Below are 18,127 nucleotides of genomic sequence, written 5' to 3'. Positions count from 1 at the left end.
ATCATTTATCTATTAAGGGGTAAATATCTAAAATATATAAAGAACTCATCCAATATAAGACAAAAAAGAAACCAATCTGATTAAAAAATGGACAGAGGATCTCAATAGACATTTTTCTGAAGAAGACATACAGATGTCTAACATGTACATGAGATGTTCAACATCATTAATCATGAAGGAAATATAAATCAAAACCACAATGAGATATCACTTCACAGCTGGTGGAATCACTATTACCAAAAAGACAAGAAATAACAAGTGTTGGCAAGGATGTAGAGAAAATAGATTCCTTGTGCACTGTTGGTGAGAATGTGAATTGGTTCAGCCATTACATAAAATGTACGGAGGTTAAAAAAACAGAACTATCATAAGATCCAGAAATTCCACTTCTGAATATTTACCTGAGGAAAACAAAAACATTAACTCAAGAAGATATATGCACTCAAGAAGATATATTGCAGCATTATTTACAATAGTCAAGGTATGGAGACAACCTAAGTGTTCACTGATGGATGAATGGATAAATACATACACACACACACACACACACACACACACACACACACACGCCATGGAATATTATCCAGCCATTAAAAAAATGAAATCTTGCCATTGTGATAACACAGATTGACCTTGAGGGCATTATGCTAAGTGAAATAAAGCAGACAGAGAAAGACAAATACTGCATGATCTCACTTACATGTGGGATCTAAAAATAAACAAACAAAAAAACAAGCTTATAAATACAGAGAACAGGCTGGTAGTTGCTAAAGGCAGGGGGTGAAGATAAGGAGAAATGGGTGAAGGGTGTCAAAAGGTACAAAATTCTAGTTATAAAATAAATAAGCTACAAGGAAGTAATGTACAGCATACTTACTACTGTTAATATTACTGCACTGCATATATGAAAGTTGTTTTAAGAGTAAGTAGACCTTAAAAATTCTCAACACAAGAAAAATATTCTGTAACTGTGTATGATGATGGATATTAACTAGACTTATTATGATGATCATCTCACAATATACACAAATACTGGATCATTATGTTGTATACCTGAAACTCATAGATTGTATATCAACATTATACATCAAACTCATATAATGTTGTATATCAATTATACCTCAATAAAAAAATTTTTATCAAAAAAGATGAGCAATAGATAGAAGGGAAAGTAAAGATAATTTTCTTTAAATAAGAGAAAAAACATTTTCATATACTAATAAGAATAATCCAGTAGAGAAGAAGGGCACTTGGAAGGGCACCCTGAAGATTAAAAAATGACTTCCTAAAGGAACGGTCTATGCTGAATCATGAAGGCTGAGTAAGGGTGAGTCAAGATGAATGGAGAAGGGATTTAAGCAGAATGAGCAAACGGAGGTAAGAAACAACATGAGGGGCAGCAGCAGGGGGAGACTGAGGAGAGGGTCTGGCATGTGAAACACAGCACTGAGGCTGGAGAAGCAAGCAGTCACCAAGCCTTTTAAGACGACATATCAAGCAGTACAACCTTTATCGTATAGATGACAGGTTACTTGCCACTATAGAGTTTAGGCAGGAAAGTACTGAGATCAAACTGACATTGTTTGAGGGGTACAAGATTGAAGGCAAGGAGACCAGTTATGAGTACTAAAATAAAGAAATAATAAGATTCTAAAGTAGAATCTTAGTAGTAAAAGGGACTGGGTGATAGATCCTATGTGCTCAGTGTTGAAGACAACAGTTTCTAGCGTGGGCAACTGGGCAGATGAAAACGCCATTATCTATATTTGGAAATACTGGTTGGCGGGGGGGGCTGGATGAATGATTCATTTCAGTTTGGAGTATATTGCTTTTGGAGTCTCTATAGGACATCCAAGTGAGTAAATGTAAGCAGGCAGAGGATAAAAAACTTGGAACTTTAGGGCTTGATATATCTGAAAGGCATCAGCATTTGAATGGTTACTAAAATTATTGTGATGTATGAAATGATCCAAAAATAACAATCCAGGGAAAACAATGAGTGAACTTTTAGAAACACTAGGATTTAAGGAGAAATTAACGGAGAAAATGCTTGAAGGAATACCAGATAGGATAGTCAGAAAGGTATACAAAACTCAAGGAAAAGAAACATCCAAGATGCCAGGGAAATGGCCGAGGGCTAACAATACCTTTCCCAGTGTAAAAAAGAGACACCGTAAGTGACCTGAATAAGCTGGCAGAAATCAGAGCTCAAAAAAAGTCAAGTCACCTAACTGACTGGACTTTCCAGTTCTGCTGCATTAATTTTTCAAAAACTAATAGAACCTACAGGGCCATCCCTTCCTGAGATCCTTAAGTAGTTAAACCAATTTGAGTAGCAACACCTAAAAGGACTAAACCCAGTTACACAACTACCTACAAGAAAAGATTATTTACAGTTTCAGCAGAAGACTATGGTTGCTCTATATAAAGGAAATTGATAATATATTTCTTAGTAAACCAAAAAGTGTTGCCAAGCATAATAAAATGAATACAAATTTTTTTATTTTTTATCATTCTTAACTTCTTGTTACACACTACCTATGACTTCACATAAGCTCAACAATAAAAATCTTACAGCCTTGAGGCGCCTGGGTGACTCAGTCGGTTGAGCGTCCAACTTTGGTTCAGGTCATGATCTCACGGTTCGTGAGTTCGAGCCCCACGTCGGGCTCTGTGCTGACAGCTAGCTCAGAGCCTGAAGCCTGTTTCAGACTCTGTGTCTCCCTCTCTCTCTGACCCTTTCCTGCTCACACTGTCTCTCTCTCTCTCTCAAAAATAAATAAAACATTTAAAAAATTTTACAACCTTAAATAACAAGTATGATGATGTAGAAATCTATGTTAACTAGGGAAAAATATTAATCCAATAAAAATTTATTAGAAAAAGAAAAAATTTCTGATGTTAGAAGAAAAAAGATAACTTGAAAGATGCAGGGGGAAAATAAATAAAGCAAGCATCAAGTTCCATTTCTTGATTCAATGAATGTTCTACTTTATCACTTTTTGGCAGACAACTTGTCAAACTAAAAAACCACTTACTGTTGGATGACTGTACTGTAGTGTACTAACTGGGAGTGACACAAGTGTTTGGTCCCACCCATACAGAAGAACACAAAGAACTTAAAAAAAAAATCAGTAGGAAGCATATTTTTCTATGAGTGCCTAAAGCAAATTTACTGATATAAATTGTAGACAGGACAGAATTATTTACTCCAAATGAGAAAGTTAATAGCATATTCATGGAGTGGGGTGGGGAACTCCTAAGGTGTGAGTCATTGGATTAAAGAACAACTGGATCCAGGATTTAGCCAAAGCTGTAAAAGCAGGGTTCGGGCTAAAGGAGAGCAAACATGTGCTCTCTGGGCTGGAAAGAAAAGCAGCTGTGTTGAGTTAGTGCCTCCAGAGTTTAGAGTCACAGAGACAGAGTGGAGGAGACAGAACAACCAGACTCACCTTCAGCATATGGGGAAAATCTGTACAATTTTCTTATCTTCTGATTTATTCCTTCTCTTAACAATTTACTATTAAAATGTTTTAATTACATTGAAGGAAGCTAAAATGAAAGTAACCTCAGAACCTATTATTCCAAGGATCTGGATAGGCTTTATCACATTGCTTTGTACATGAACTAGATCAACACACAAAGCAACATCACTAACACAATCTTTCTAGCACATTTTGCTAATTTAATATACTCAATTTGTTAAATATTTATTTCTGTGATCTCTAGCAAGAAGGAATGTTTACTTGCTGTATATGTTAATCTTGAATGAAATGACTGCTTATATCTTTGGCCTGTTTATCTACAAAAGTCTTGATGGCCTTCTTTTATGTTAAGAAGGGCATGTTATGTGTTACATACTTTCATTTTTCTGTCAAAATAAATGCAAATGATATCCCATTCCCATTTTTCTCATTTTTCATGGAACAAAAGTTTTCAATGTTTTTTTTTTTTTAGATACCCATTAATTTTATTTGCCTTCACTTGGTTTTAAGTTCTGGTCGTTGCTCATCTACCAAAAAATCCTGAGGTGGTTCCCATTATTACACAGTCATACTACATGTGTTAGAACTTTTCACATGCCTACTCTAATCATTCCACTTTAACTCTTTTACATCGTAGAACTGTCTTCCTTCTCAAATCTAGTGCTATCATCTATTCTTTTAAAGAAACATTTTTGTGGCTAAGTAATGATAAGAAATTTAATGGATTTCAAGCAACTGTACTCCCAGATATCTACTCAAGAGAAATGAAAGACAGAAAAAAATGTACACAAATGTTCCTAGCACAACAGTTTCTTGTTTATAATAATCAAAAGATGGAAATAAGCCAAATGTCTATCAATTACTGAATAAATAAGATATATTGGCAATAAAAATAAACGAACTGGAGCATCTGGGTGGCTCAGTTGGTTAAGTGTCTGATTCTTGATTTTGGCTCAAGTTAGGATCTCACAGTTCTTGAGTTTGAGCACGGCACCTGGCGAGGGATTCTCTGTCTCTCTCCCTCTCTCCTCTTTTCCACTCACTTGAGCATGCACCCTCCCTTTCTCAAAATTAAACATTTTTAAATAAATAAAAATGAACTACTGATATATTCTACAAGATAGATGAACCTCAAAAACAATGCTAAGCGAAAGAAGCCATATACAAAGGATTGAGTATGATTTTGTTTATTTGTTATTTATAGAATATGCAAATTTATAGAGATAGAAAGCTGATCCGTGGTTGCCTAAAGCTGGGTGTGGGATAAAGGACTGAATGCAAATGGGCAAAAGGGAACTTTTTGGGTGATGAAAATGTTTTACAGCTGGATAATGGTGATGGTTACAAAACTACAGATTTACTAAAAATAATCAACTTCACGTAAACTCAACTTACATGTACAATAGGGATATTTTATGGAGTGTAAATTATACTTTAATAAGGCTGTTTTTGAAAAGCCAATGAACAGAGGAAGGATAAGAAGAATAAATACAGGGATGCATGAGTGGCTCAGTTGGTTAAGCATTTGACTTCAGCTCAGGTCATGATCTCATGGTTCTTGAGTCTGGGTCCCACATGAACTCCGAGCCTGGAGCCTGCTTCAGATTCTGTGTCTCCCTCTCTCTCTCTGCCCCTCCCCAACTCACTCTCACGCACGTGCTCTCTCTCTCCCTCAAAAAAATAAACATTAAAAAAATTCTAGGAGGTAGGAGAGAGAGGAAGGGGGGTGATGGGCATGGAGGAGGGCACCTGTTGGGATGAGCACTCGGTGTTATGCGGAAACCAACTTGACAATAAACTATGAAAGAAAAAAAATCAGTAAAAATTAATAAAAATTATATTTAAAAGAAATAAAAAAGAAATAAAATTTCTGAAAAAAAGAATATATACACACACATATTGACCTTAAAATATAACAATTTAAGGGGTTCAATTTGTTAATAATAAAAGTAGCAGGAAGTATTTTAAATAATATTTGGTGGTTCCAAGACTGACATAAAAGAAACATTTTCACAAGCTGATCATGGGAGAATAAACTGTCTGAAAAGCAGTCTGGCAAAGTATACCAAGAGAGCTTTTAAAATGTGACTTTTGGGGCGCCTGGGTGGCTTAGTCGGTTAAGCGTCCGACTTTCGCTTAGGTCATGATCTCGCGGTTTGTGGGTTCGAGCCCCGCATCGGGCTCTGTGCTGACTGCCAGCTCTGAGCCTGGAGCCTTTTTCAGTCTGTGTCTCCCTCTCTCTCTGACCCTCCCCTGCTCACGCTGTCTCTCTCTCTCTCTCTCTCCTAGAAATAAATAAAACATTAAAAAAAATTAAAAAAAATAAAAATAAAAAAAATAAAATGTGACTTTTGATTCACTTCTGAAAGTTTAGCCTAAAGAAGTAATAAAAAAAAAATGTGACTAAAGACAGATCAGATATGAGTATAAAGATATTCAGCAAAGCAAAATTTATAATAGTTTCCAAACAATGGAAACTATGTAACAATGGAAGGATGGTTAAGAAAATTATAGCCCATTCATGAATATTGTACACCCTTATAAAATGTTTGTGGGCCTATGGCCTAGTGTAGAGGATGACACCATCACCACCACCAGAGCTATCACCAGGGCCTGCACTCAAGAGGAAGATGCTCTAAAAAAAAAAAAGACACCCTCCATTTCCTCACTATCACAGCTAGGAGACTGCTTGCTAGAGGCATATCCGACAACTTCACAAATGATGCTACATTTTAAATTAAGAAATGTGACCTTCATGGATTAGAAGAGGGCCCTCCTATCATAACAGTGCTCAACAGGGAAGAGGGACTCAAATAGTAGAGAATGATACAGACTATTCACCGAGAGCATTAACAGAATATTATTCACGGTTTTTGTCACTTGTAAAGTGTCAAGAGGTTATGGGGAACTTGAGATTGGATAAATATCACAGATCATCTCATCTCAACCTACTGGGCTCATGGCTTTTGCTTATTTGTGGATCTTCTGTCCCAGAAAGAAATCTGCAGAGCTTACAGAACAAAGAGAAGGCTGCACTAAAGAAAAAGAAGGATCAATGCACATGTATGCAAACAAATGCTAGCTCCTGGGGGAATGGCATTGTCAGAGCTCAGGTGCCTCTGGGAGCTGGTATTGGTCTGGCCTGTAAATACAATGGGAAAGAGGAGTTCTGCTTGACTTTATATTCAAAAATTACAATATGACAGTTTTGTGGAAATCACTACTTATTTTCATCTGTGGGAATAACTGCTGCGGAATGGGAGCATCTGCTGAGAGAGCAGCAGCCAGCACTGATTACTACAAGAGAGAGACAAGTTTATTCCTGGGGTAAGAGCAGATGGAATGTATGTTCTATGTGTCTAGGAAGCAACAAAAATCGTAGCTGCCTATTATAGATCTGTGGAGGGGGCCATGCTGATGGAGCTGCAGATTAACCAATATCAAGGACACAGTATGGGTGATCCTGGAGTCATTTATCATATATAAGAAGAAATACAAGAAGAGTGACCTCATTATGTTTCTCAAAAATAGAATAGTAGACAGCACTATAGCCAGTGTTGAAGACTTATAAGAAATTGAGATTGAAGTGAGGAAAGAAACTGAGATGAGTGACATCAAAATGGTCCAGTGTGCAACAGTTCATTATGAACCAGCTTTAGAAGAATTAAGCCATCAAGCTACACCAACAATCCACCTTTTAGAGTTATGGTGTGAATCAGTGAATCAAGTTTAAGTGGATCATTTAAAGGAAAACTGTAAATTTATCGTTATGCCTTGAATGAAACATTCATGGTCAACTTTAAGAGATTTTGTGGTCTCAACTTTAAAAAGGCTAAAACCCATAAAACAAACAAAACTTCTGTGAATGTGTTTATGCTATGCTATAATATTAGATTTAAAAATTTGGGAGAAGGGGCGCCTGTGTGGCTCAGTCAGTTAAGTGTCCGACTTCAGTTCAGGTCATGATCTCACGGTTTGTGGGTTCGAGCCCCACGTCAGGCTCTGTGCCGATGGCTAGCTCAGAGCCTGGAGCCTGTTTCAGATTCTGTGTCTCCCTCTCTCTCTGACCCTCCCCTGCTCAATCTCTCTCTCTCTCTCTCAGAAATAAATAAAACATTAAAAAATTTTGGGAGAAAAATGTAATGGGTTCCAAAGGTTCAGTGATGCAGTAGAAAGCACAATGTCTCCCCTATATCCCATAGTTTCCTAATTTCCCTCCATAGCAGCAGACATTTTACCTGTCTCTTCTGTATTAAAAAAAAATTTTTTTAACTCAAACAAATCAACAAACATTTGAAACCGTAGCTCAAAATGTTTAAAGGAAAAAACTCACAAATTCTTACATTCAGAAAGAAAAACATGGAGGAAGAAATATAAACATTATGTAATTAACATGACCCAAGTAGCAGATGGTACAAAGGTATACATCTGGAGAATTTGGAGGCATTGAATTAAATCTCTGGGAAGATAGAATAAGAGATCTGACATATAGGGTAGGAACTCTCTCATATCTGTATTTAGACAAACCACTCATCCTAAAATAAAATCCAATCCTTAATTCCAGAAGAACTCTTCCCTCTTCTGTCAGTGAATCACAAAGCTGTCTTGAGCTGATTTTGTCTATCAAATCAGAAGACACAGCACTTTTCTCCTGTCATGGGAATTAGATAGGTATGTTTTATAAGCAAAAGTTATTAATAAGAGGAAAATATCCTCTAATATCTGTTTTCAGTAACAAACTATATTCCATAACTATGGAGTCAAACTCCGGCCTTTTGCTTCCTGACAATGTTACTCATCTAATTTGTTCTCCAACACAGAAATAATGACTCCTGTAGTGGGCTACCTACTGCAGCTATAACCCTGCAGAGAAGGGGAGAGCTTCTAAAGATCTAAGAATAAATGTATTAAAACACAACTTTCATTCTTATCCCTCTCAGGATAAAAATATAATCATCTTCATTATGACTGCCATTATAAACTGAGGTACCATACAGTGACTTGCTTACAGACGAAAATTTCCAAAGGGATGGAATAGCTGAGTCACTTTCCAACTGAAGACTTAATTAAGTATCTCATATAGTCAGTGAAAGAAAATGATATATTATGAAAGTCATCTATTTCTGTAGTCTATGTGCAGAGTTCCAAAATGAATTAACATGGTTGCTAACTCTGAATGTGATTTTGATACTCAGATTTCTCTCTTAAAGCATTTGGATACATTCTTTTTCTGGGATTAAATTGAGTAACATCTATGCCTCAACTGTGTCATACTATAGGTCATGCTCTACCACCATTCAGTTGTTTACCTTTCAACATTAGTTTTTACTAGAATGGACTAATTGACCTGTAATAGTCCCTAAGTTTAAAATTGAAACATCAGTTGAAGAAAAATAGGTACAGCCTAACAGCCTATGTAACTTAATTACAAATATATTAAGCTGCATACATTAGCTTCAGAACAAAAAGAACTGGAAAAAAAAAAAACTCTATAAAATCAAATGAGATTTTTACTGTTGAAAAATACCCTCAATGATAAGATAATTTAGGGCCCCAAAGAAGCTGCCTATACTAAATACAAGATATAATAGTAAAGCTGGGGGAGGGGAACAGGGACTCCAAAATACCTAAATTAAAAAATCAGCCAAATTTCAAATGATACACAAATTTAAGAATCGCTCACTTGACTAACAATATTATTGGAAATAAATGACTGCATTAGAAAGGATCTTATATACCAGTAAAAACAGTTAACACTGACTGAACCTTTCCTGTGTCAGACTCTATATTATTAAGTCCTTTACATGTAGTATTAACTCATTTAATTCTCACAGCCCCCCTATGAGGTATTATTACTATACCCACATTATAGAAACCTGAGGCACAGAGAGGTTAAATTACTTGCCAGAAGTCACCAAGTGACTAGGGCATGAACCCACACAGTGATCTCTTCAACTGCAGTCCCTAACTCTTCCCTCTCAGCTCCCAACTCTTAATCAGTCTACACACTGTCTTTTTAATTTTAGTTCAACTTCCCATTTTATGGATGAGGAAACAGTGTCTCGAGGTATACAGAAATTTCATTCAAGGCTGAAAACTATTTAAATAATCTGCCTGCCCAAAGTGGGATGTGAATTCATGACCCCAAGATCAAGAGTTGCATGCTCTACTAACTGAGCCAGCCACGCACCCCAAGGCTTGAAACTAGTTAATAGCAATACTGGTACTAGGACTCAGGTTTCCTGTTTACATTTTGCTTTCCTATTTCACATTGAGCTTTTCCAATTTTCCTGTCATTTTTCCTATTTTACAGTGGGCTTTCTCCATATTTGGTCTTTTTAAAAAATAACTTAGGGGCACCTGGGTGGCTCAGTCAGCTGAGCACCTGATTCTTGATTTTGGCTCAGGTCATAATCCCAGGGTTGTAGAACCGAGCTCCATGTCAGGCTCCGTGCTCAGTGTAGGGCCTGCTTGGGATTCTCTTTCTCTTTCCCTCCGTCCCTCTCCCCTGCTTGTGCTCTCTCTCTCTCTAAAATAATAAAAATAAATAAATAAACAAAATTATTTGGTTTTCTGTGTATACTTATTGTTGAAGTCAGGAGAGTACAATAAAGTACAGAAGAAAATTAAAACCACTCCTCCCAGCTTCCAAGAATAACCACTGTCAACATTTTAACATACTACTTCATATGCATTATAAGACCAACACTCTGCTTCCCTGCCCCATATTTTCAAAGAAGTTTAGAGACATTATTTATATATAGTTATATATTTACTTGACTTTTTCACTTACATCATTATTTTTCATGGCTTTAAATATTTTTGAAAATATGACTAAATGGCAGATGACATTTCACAAATTTCATTAATTTAGACTATATATGGTCTAAATTCTTGGACTAATTCTTTACTAATATGGTAAATTCTTGCAATTACTCTATGATAAAACTGTTATACCTACATCTTTATGCAACATCAGTGATAATGTTCTAGATTAGGTCCCTAGAAATGACATTACTAAAGTTAAAGGGTACAACAATATCTAACATGTATGTGGTTAACACTACTGCCAAATTACTCTAAGCACTTCACAGATATTTGCTTGTTTAACCCTTGCAACAGAGAGAGCAAGGGACCCTCTAAGAGAGGGAATGAATGCCTAGAGAGAACAAGTGACTTGCCCAAGATCATACAGCTAGCAAGTCACAACCAGGATTGTCTACCTCACACTCAAGTAGTGAGACGCCGGGATCCATGCTCTTAATCACTACGTTGGCCTATTTTACTTCCACACTTTTTCAATGTGATGTGAAGTCTCCTAAAAGTTTACTAAGAACATACAAATATCCTCTGAGGAATCTGTAGTTTTAGTAAGCATCCAGGAGATTTTAAAATTTGAAAGCCACTATCCTGACCTAAAAATTAAACATTTAGGGGTACCTGAGTGACTCAGTCAGTTAAGCATTCAACTCTTGATTTCAGCTCAGGTCATGATCTCATGGCTGTGAAATCTAGCCTGCATCAGGCTCTGCACTGTCCGTGCTTGGAATCCTCTTTCTCTGCCCCTCCCTGCTGTCTTTCTTTCTCTCTCTTTCTCTCTCTCTCTCTCAAGATAAATAAACAATTAATTAATTTAAAAAACATTTAATAAAGCCTTCTTATAAAACCTTTGATAGTTATATTGATGTTTTAAATATGGATGAAAGAACCAAGTAAGAGAGTACTCAAAAATGATTAAAATAAATCTTCATGACCTTGGATTAGGGAATAGCATCTGAAATATAACATCAAAAGCACAAGTGACAAAATAAATGAAAGAATTTAAGATCATTAAAAATTACTTGAAAAATAAAACAGGTAAGCTGAACTTCATCAAAATTAAAACTTTTCTGCTATAAAAGACACCATGAGAACAAATATTGTATTATTCCACTTACATGAGGCACCTAGAATAGGCAAATTTATAGAGCCACAAAGTAGAAATAGCAGTTATCAGGGACCGAGGTAGAAGAAAAAGGAGAGTTATTGTTTATTGGGTATAGAGTTTCTGTCTGGGATGATGGAAAAGTTCTGGAAATGAATAAAGGTAATGGTTGCACAGTAAATGTGTTTAATACCACTGAACTTTACCCCTAAAATGCTAAAAAATAGTAAATTTTATGTTATTTATGTTTTAATGTAATAACAAAAAAAGGCACTATCAAAACAATATATAGAATGGAAACAATTTTTTGAAATCACTCAACTGATAAGGGAATTATATCCAGAATACACAACTCAACAATAGAAATATAAATAATTTAATTTTTTAAATGGGTAAAGGACATGAACATTTCTCCAAAAAAAATATACAAATAGCCAATACGTACATGAAAAGATGCTCACAATGTTATTAATTAGGGAAATGCAAATCAAAATCACAGTAAAATGACTTCATATTAGCTGGCTACAATAAAAAAGACAGTAAGGAGTGTTGACCAGGAAGTAGAGAAATCAAACCTTCATACACTGCTGGTAGAAATGTAAAATAGTACAGCCAGTTTGGAAGACAGTTTGGCTATTTCTTAAAACATTAAATATGGAGTTACAATATGACTCAGCAATTCTATTCCTAGGTATATAATCAAGAAAGCTGCAAACATATGTCTACAAAAAACGTGTACATGTATGTTCACAGCAATATTACTTTTAATAGTCAAAAAGTAGAAACAACACAAACATCCATCAACTGAGTATGTGGTAAAAGTGATAAATGAAATATGGTATATGCCTAAAATGGAATATATTTGGCAATAAAAGGTATAAAGTAAAGATATATGCTACAACATGGATGAACCTTGAAAACACCAGGATGAATGGAAGAAGCCAGACACAAAAGTCTACATGTTATACGATTCCATTTAGATGAAGTATCTCCCGAATAGGCAAATGTATAGAGACAGAAAGTAGACTGATGGATGCCAGGGGCCAGGAGAGGAGAAAATGAAGAGTGATTGGGTACAGTTTTTTTGGGGGAGCAATAAAAATGTTCTGGAAATAAACAGAATTTTGTGAGTATACTAAAAACCACTAAAGTGTAAACTTTAAGAAGTTAAAAATAAACTAAAAATATGGTTAAGAAATTCCTAAGTACATAAATTGTGAAATAAAACTCTTTGAAGTAGTAATTTAAGACTGTAAATATGTGAATTTTGAGAGAATTAGGGAGGAAATTTGACAGGATAAAGTCTTTATGAAAACCACAGACAATGGAAATAAAGATAGAAATGTCAAAACTGTCAAAAAGTTAAAAACTAGAAAAGTACAATGTCAGGCAAACAACAGTTTTAAAAGTTCTATTAAAATCATATTGAGGAAGACAGAAAAGTAAGTTTCAGACTAGAGAAGAAACTAAAGAAATAACCATCAAAACAAAATCATTCAATGACTTATCTAAGCAATTCCCTGATGACTTTGAAGAATAATTTAAGTTTACCTGTTCGTAAAGAAGAGACCAAGAACATACATATATACGATCTAAATTTATAAAATTAAAGGAGATATGTACAAATTTCACCAAATGTAGAGCACTAGGAATTCAGGACAAAACTCAAATTTAACCAGGATACTTTGGGGCCATGTAATAGCATTGCTTTTACACCACAAACTTACAGGACAAGAGGAACTGAATTATGTTGGATTCCCTGACAACAAATCAGAAACACCCCAATTTGTCCTAAACAGGCTGAGGTAATAATGAAAGCTGGATGATGGTACATGTGTGCTAGAATGTTAGCTTCATGAAGCCAGGGACTTTGTTTTGGTTACAATAGTATGTGGCACATAGGAAGTGCTCAATGAGGGCTAAATGAATCCACAGGATTTCAAACTCTGTAGAATACTGGGCTTATGTTTTAGGAATTCGCATCTAGATTAAGGAATTCTACACATCTAGAAATGGAATTATAATGGATGAAAAGCCAGAGATATAGGACCAGAGTTTCAGAGAAAAGAATTTCTCTTTAAATATCACACTGACTAGAGGCAGATAAGCCTATATAACTTGCTGGTGTTGTTAAATGCTTACACATGTTCACAAATTTCCTCTATTTTTTTTACATAGTATAACGGAAAATATAATGGCTCTATAAACTTCTAAAAAATTAACTGTTTAATGCTAAAAATAACTATATACATTTAGGATTCATCATAGTCAAGTAAAAGGAATACATAATATAGTAAAATCTAAAGGAAAAGATATAATTTAAGTAAAATATAATAGATAAAATCAGTATCTACAAGATCTAAGAAGAAAACATAAAACCCTGTCAAAACCTATTCAGTACTAACCAACCTAATAAAATGAGCATAGAAGACAGAGGTCTGCACCTTAAAAGAATTCAAGACAACAGACAAGAAAAACTACAATGACAATCTCATAACAGAGATGAGAACAATTTCTAACAATGACGAATTTGACTAAAGACATCCTATTATAAAGCATTAGTGTTTCATAAAAAGTTTCTATGCCTTTCACATAAACACTAAAATCAATACCAACAGAAGTATTTTATATAAAAATATCACTGACGAGGTTGCATTTAAACATTTAATTAGCACAACTATGGCAAAATTTTAAGTCAAAGTATTGTTAGAATGACAACTGTCACTATTATTTCACTTTTCTTTTTAAACAAGATACCTGCAGGCAACAGATGTGCAATTAAAGCTGTAGTTCAAGTTCAAACAATTCCCTTTGAACATACCAAAAAAATATCCCACTAAAATATCCTGTCATACTTCTCACATCTAAACACTATTTTGGATCCACCTCAATTAAGGACTTTATTTAAAATCTAAAATATCTGGGGCACCTAGATGGCTCAGTCAGTTAAGTGTCCAACTCTTGATTTAGGCTCAGGTCATGATCTCATGCTTCATGAGCTAGAGCCCCTCACTGGGCTCTGCACTGACAGCATGGAGCCTGCTTGGGATTCTCCATCTCTGACCCTCCCCTGCTCATGTGTATGCTCTCACTCTTTCTCTCTCTCTTAAAACAAATTAAAAATAAACATTTAAAATCTAAAATATCGGGACGCCAGGGTGGCTCAGTTGGTTGAGTGCACAATTCTTGGTTTCAGCTCAGGTCATGATCTCACAGTTCATGGGCTCAAGTCCCATATTGGGCTCTGCACTGACAGTGTGGAGCCTGCTTGGGATTCTCTCTCTCCCTCTCTCTCTCTGCCCTTCCCCCACTCATTCTCTCCTTCTCTCTCTCTCTAAATAAACTTTAAAAAAATAAATAAAATCTAAAATATCAAGCAAAAGGGCACCGGGTGAGTCGGTTAAGCATCTGACTTCGGCTCAGGTTATGATCTCACCGTTCATGGGTTCAAGCCCCGCGTCGGGCTCTGTGCTGACAACCAGCTCAGAGCCTGGAGCCTGTTTCGGATTCTGTGTCTCCCTCTCTCTCTGACCCTCCCCTGCTCACGCTGTTGCTGTGTCTCTCTCTCTCTCTCTCAGAAATAAATTATAAAATCAAATAAAACAAAATATTTTTAAAAATCAAGCAAAATTTAAGATGAAATGCCTTTACAGAGTTTCAACTCTAAAGTTTAGCAATGAATGTAAATTGGTTCTGGTATGAAAGACCTCTATTACTAAAATTACAATTTTTGAGTATTTTGAGCAAATTTAGATGCTATGCCATAAAACAAGGAATTTTTAGAGTTTTCCATTGATACAGGAATTCATTTGATAGTTTTTGAAAATCATACTGAAAATACTGAAATAAACTTTTAAATGGTCGTAACATATGAAATTAATCATACCTTAAATTTTATTTTGTTTTCAAACTGTTTTTCAAGATCCTGAGAAATTTACACTCAGTTTCAGGCATGTTATCTTAGAAGCAGAGCTAGATTTACAACAAGGAAGTGACAGTGCAGATTCTGGGTTTTGACATACATGCTTTACGAGAGAAATTATGCAAGTAAAAAACTACTAAGGTTTAGAACTGCAGCACATGCTAAATAAAATGGTACTTTTTTTTTTTAGGTAAGACTGGTGCTATATACTTACACTGGGCCAAACTCACAAAAAGCCATTCCTCCGAAATTTTTCCCTGCCACCCCTCACCCCACTCAAAATAAATTTTTCCAACCTAGAACCCATATAAAATGTATTTTTAAAATATATTTCAGTACATCTTTATGATCTTTAAATTCATGAATAAAACTCTCTGAAATTGAAAATATTTTACTTGACCCCTTTGCTCCAGAGTAACTTAATTCTGTTTTTCTATTAAATTTAGAATGAATTTTGAATATTTCTTCTATATTTAAAACCAGCTACTTAACTAACCAATACTTTATAAAAACAGTTCCACGTACATGACCTCATTTTACATTATATAAATTCAGAGGAATTATTAGTCTTACATATTTAATAATTGCTTGATATCTTCATTTTTACTTAATGTTGAAACTACATTTTAATCATCACATATTCAGCACCTACCACAAAAATAAGAATGTAAAACTGAAAAACTATTATAAAATTACATGAAATGAAAATAAGTGACCAAAGTAACATAAAATTAAGTAAGAGAATTTGATAATTCACAAAATCTATCTTGCACTGAAAAATATTTAAATTTGATCAGTGTTTCATTTTTTAAAATCTTGGTTTATAATTTCCTATAACCACTCTTTAATAGGTAAGTGTTCATCAGAGTAGATACAATGACATTTAACTCTTGTTGAATATTATAGAATATGCACTAAAAATTTAATTTTGGCCAAATATAAAATAACTATCAATCATCCCCAGATTAAGCAGTCCTCAGAGTATCTCTCATTCACATACTGTGGACACAGTAAGAGCTGGACTACACACACACACACACACACACACACACATACACTGCAGAGACATAATTTTTTGTACCAAGAGAAATGCAAAGATAAATTCCCAGATAAATACTCAGAACATCAAAGAGTACTAAAGAGCTGGAGACATTACAATTCCAGAATTTGAGATGTATCACAAGTGCATTATAGTAATCAAGACAGTATGGTACGGGCACAAAAACAGACACAAAAACCAATGGAAAAGAATAAAGAATCCAAAAACAGATCCACAAACATGACCAATTAATCTCTGACAAAGCAAGAAAGAATACCCAATGGAATAAAGACAGTCTCTTCAGCAAATGGTGCTAGGAAAACTGGACAGCGACATACAAAAGAATGAACCTGAACCACTTTCTAACACCATACACAAAAATAAACTCAAAATGGATGAAAGACCTAAAGACAGGGAGCCATCAGAATCCTCGAGGAGAAAGCAGACAACAACCTCTTTGACCTTGGCCGCAGCAACTTCTCACTCAACATGTCTCTGGAGGAAAGGGAAACAAAAGCAAAAATAAACTACTGGGACCTTATCAAGATAAAAAGCTGCTGCACGGTTAAAGAAATTTAATCGGCAAAACTAAAAGGCAACCAACAGAATGGGAGAAGATATTTGCAAATGGCATATTAGATAAGGGGTTAGTACCCAAAATCTACAAAGAGCTTATAAAACTCAACACTCAAAAAACAATTAATCCAGTAGAGAAATGGGCAAAAGACATGAATAAACACTTTCCCAAAGAAGACATCCAGATGGCCAACACACATGAAAAAATGCTCAACATCACTCATCATCAGGGAAATAGAAATCAAAACCACAATAAGAGACCACCTCACACCGGTCAAATTGGCTAAAATTAACTCAGGCAACAACAGATATTGGTGAGGATGTGGAGTAAGAGGAACCCTTTTGCACTACTGGTGGGAATGCAAACTGGTGCAGCCACTCTGGAAAACAATGTGGAGGCTCCTCAAAAAATTAAAAATAGAACTCCCTATGACCCAGCAATTACACTACTAGGTATTTATCCAAACGATACAGGAGTATTGATTCAAAGGGGCACATGCACCCCAATGTTTATAGCAGCACTATCAACAATAGTCAAAGTATGGAAAGAGCCCAAATGTCCATCAGCTGATGAAGGGATAAAGAAGATATGTCTATGTACAACAGAATATTACTCAGCAATCAAAAAGAATGAAATCTTGCCATCTGCAACAACATGAATGGAACTAGAGCATATTATGCTAAATGAAATTAGTCAGAGAAAGACAAATATCGTATGACTTCACTCATATGTGGAATTTAAGATACAAAACAGATGAACATAAGAGAAGAGAGCAATATAGAACAGGGAGGGGGACAAAACATGAGAGACTCTTAAATACAGAGAACAAAGTGAGAATTGCTGGAGAGGTTTTGGGGGAATGGATTAAATGGGAAAGGGGCATTAAGAAGGACACTTGCTGGGATGAGTACCGGGTACTATATGCAGGGGATGAATCACTGGATTCTACTCCTAAAATCATTATCATACTATATGCCAACTAACTTAAATGTAAATTAATATATATTATATATGTGTGTGTATATATATATGTACTAAGAGAATATCATCTATGCAGTTAATGTGTAGAATTACAAAATTTTAACATTTCAATACATTTTTGACATCTGGGATTCATGTCCCATTTACACAAATCATATTTTACTCAATAAGGTATCAACTTACATTTAAGTCTACTTAA

At 35.2% G+C, this 18,127-nt stretch overlaps 1 protein-coding gene and 1 pseudogene across 31 annotated transcripts in view; one reads left to right on the top strand and one right to left on the bottom strand.

Annotated features, from left to right (window-relative positions):
* LOC120238610 (sarcolemma associated protein) overlaps nucleotides 1–18,127 on the bottom strand; it is a 154,233-nt gene that overhangs the window by 106,807 nt on the left and 29,299 nt on the right. The gene's annotated exons all lie outside the window — the stretch shown is intronic.
* Nucleotides 1,996–7,231, top strand: LOC120238624 (annotated as a pseudogene).

This window comes from Hyaena hyaena, unplaced genomic scaffold, assembly GCF_003009895.1.
Source record: "Hyaena hyaena isolate Hyena2069 unplaced genomic scaffold, ASM300989v1 scaffold_212, whole genome shotgun sequence".
NCBI lineage: Eukaryota > Metazoa > Chordata > Mammalia > Carnivora > Hyaenidae > Hyaena > Hyaena hyaena.
The sequence above is the reverse complement of the archived record's forward strand: the minus strand, read 5'-3'. Positions and strand labels throughout refer to the sequence as shown.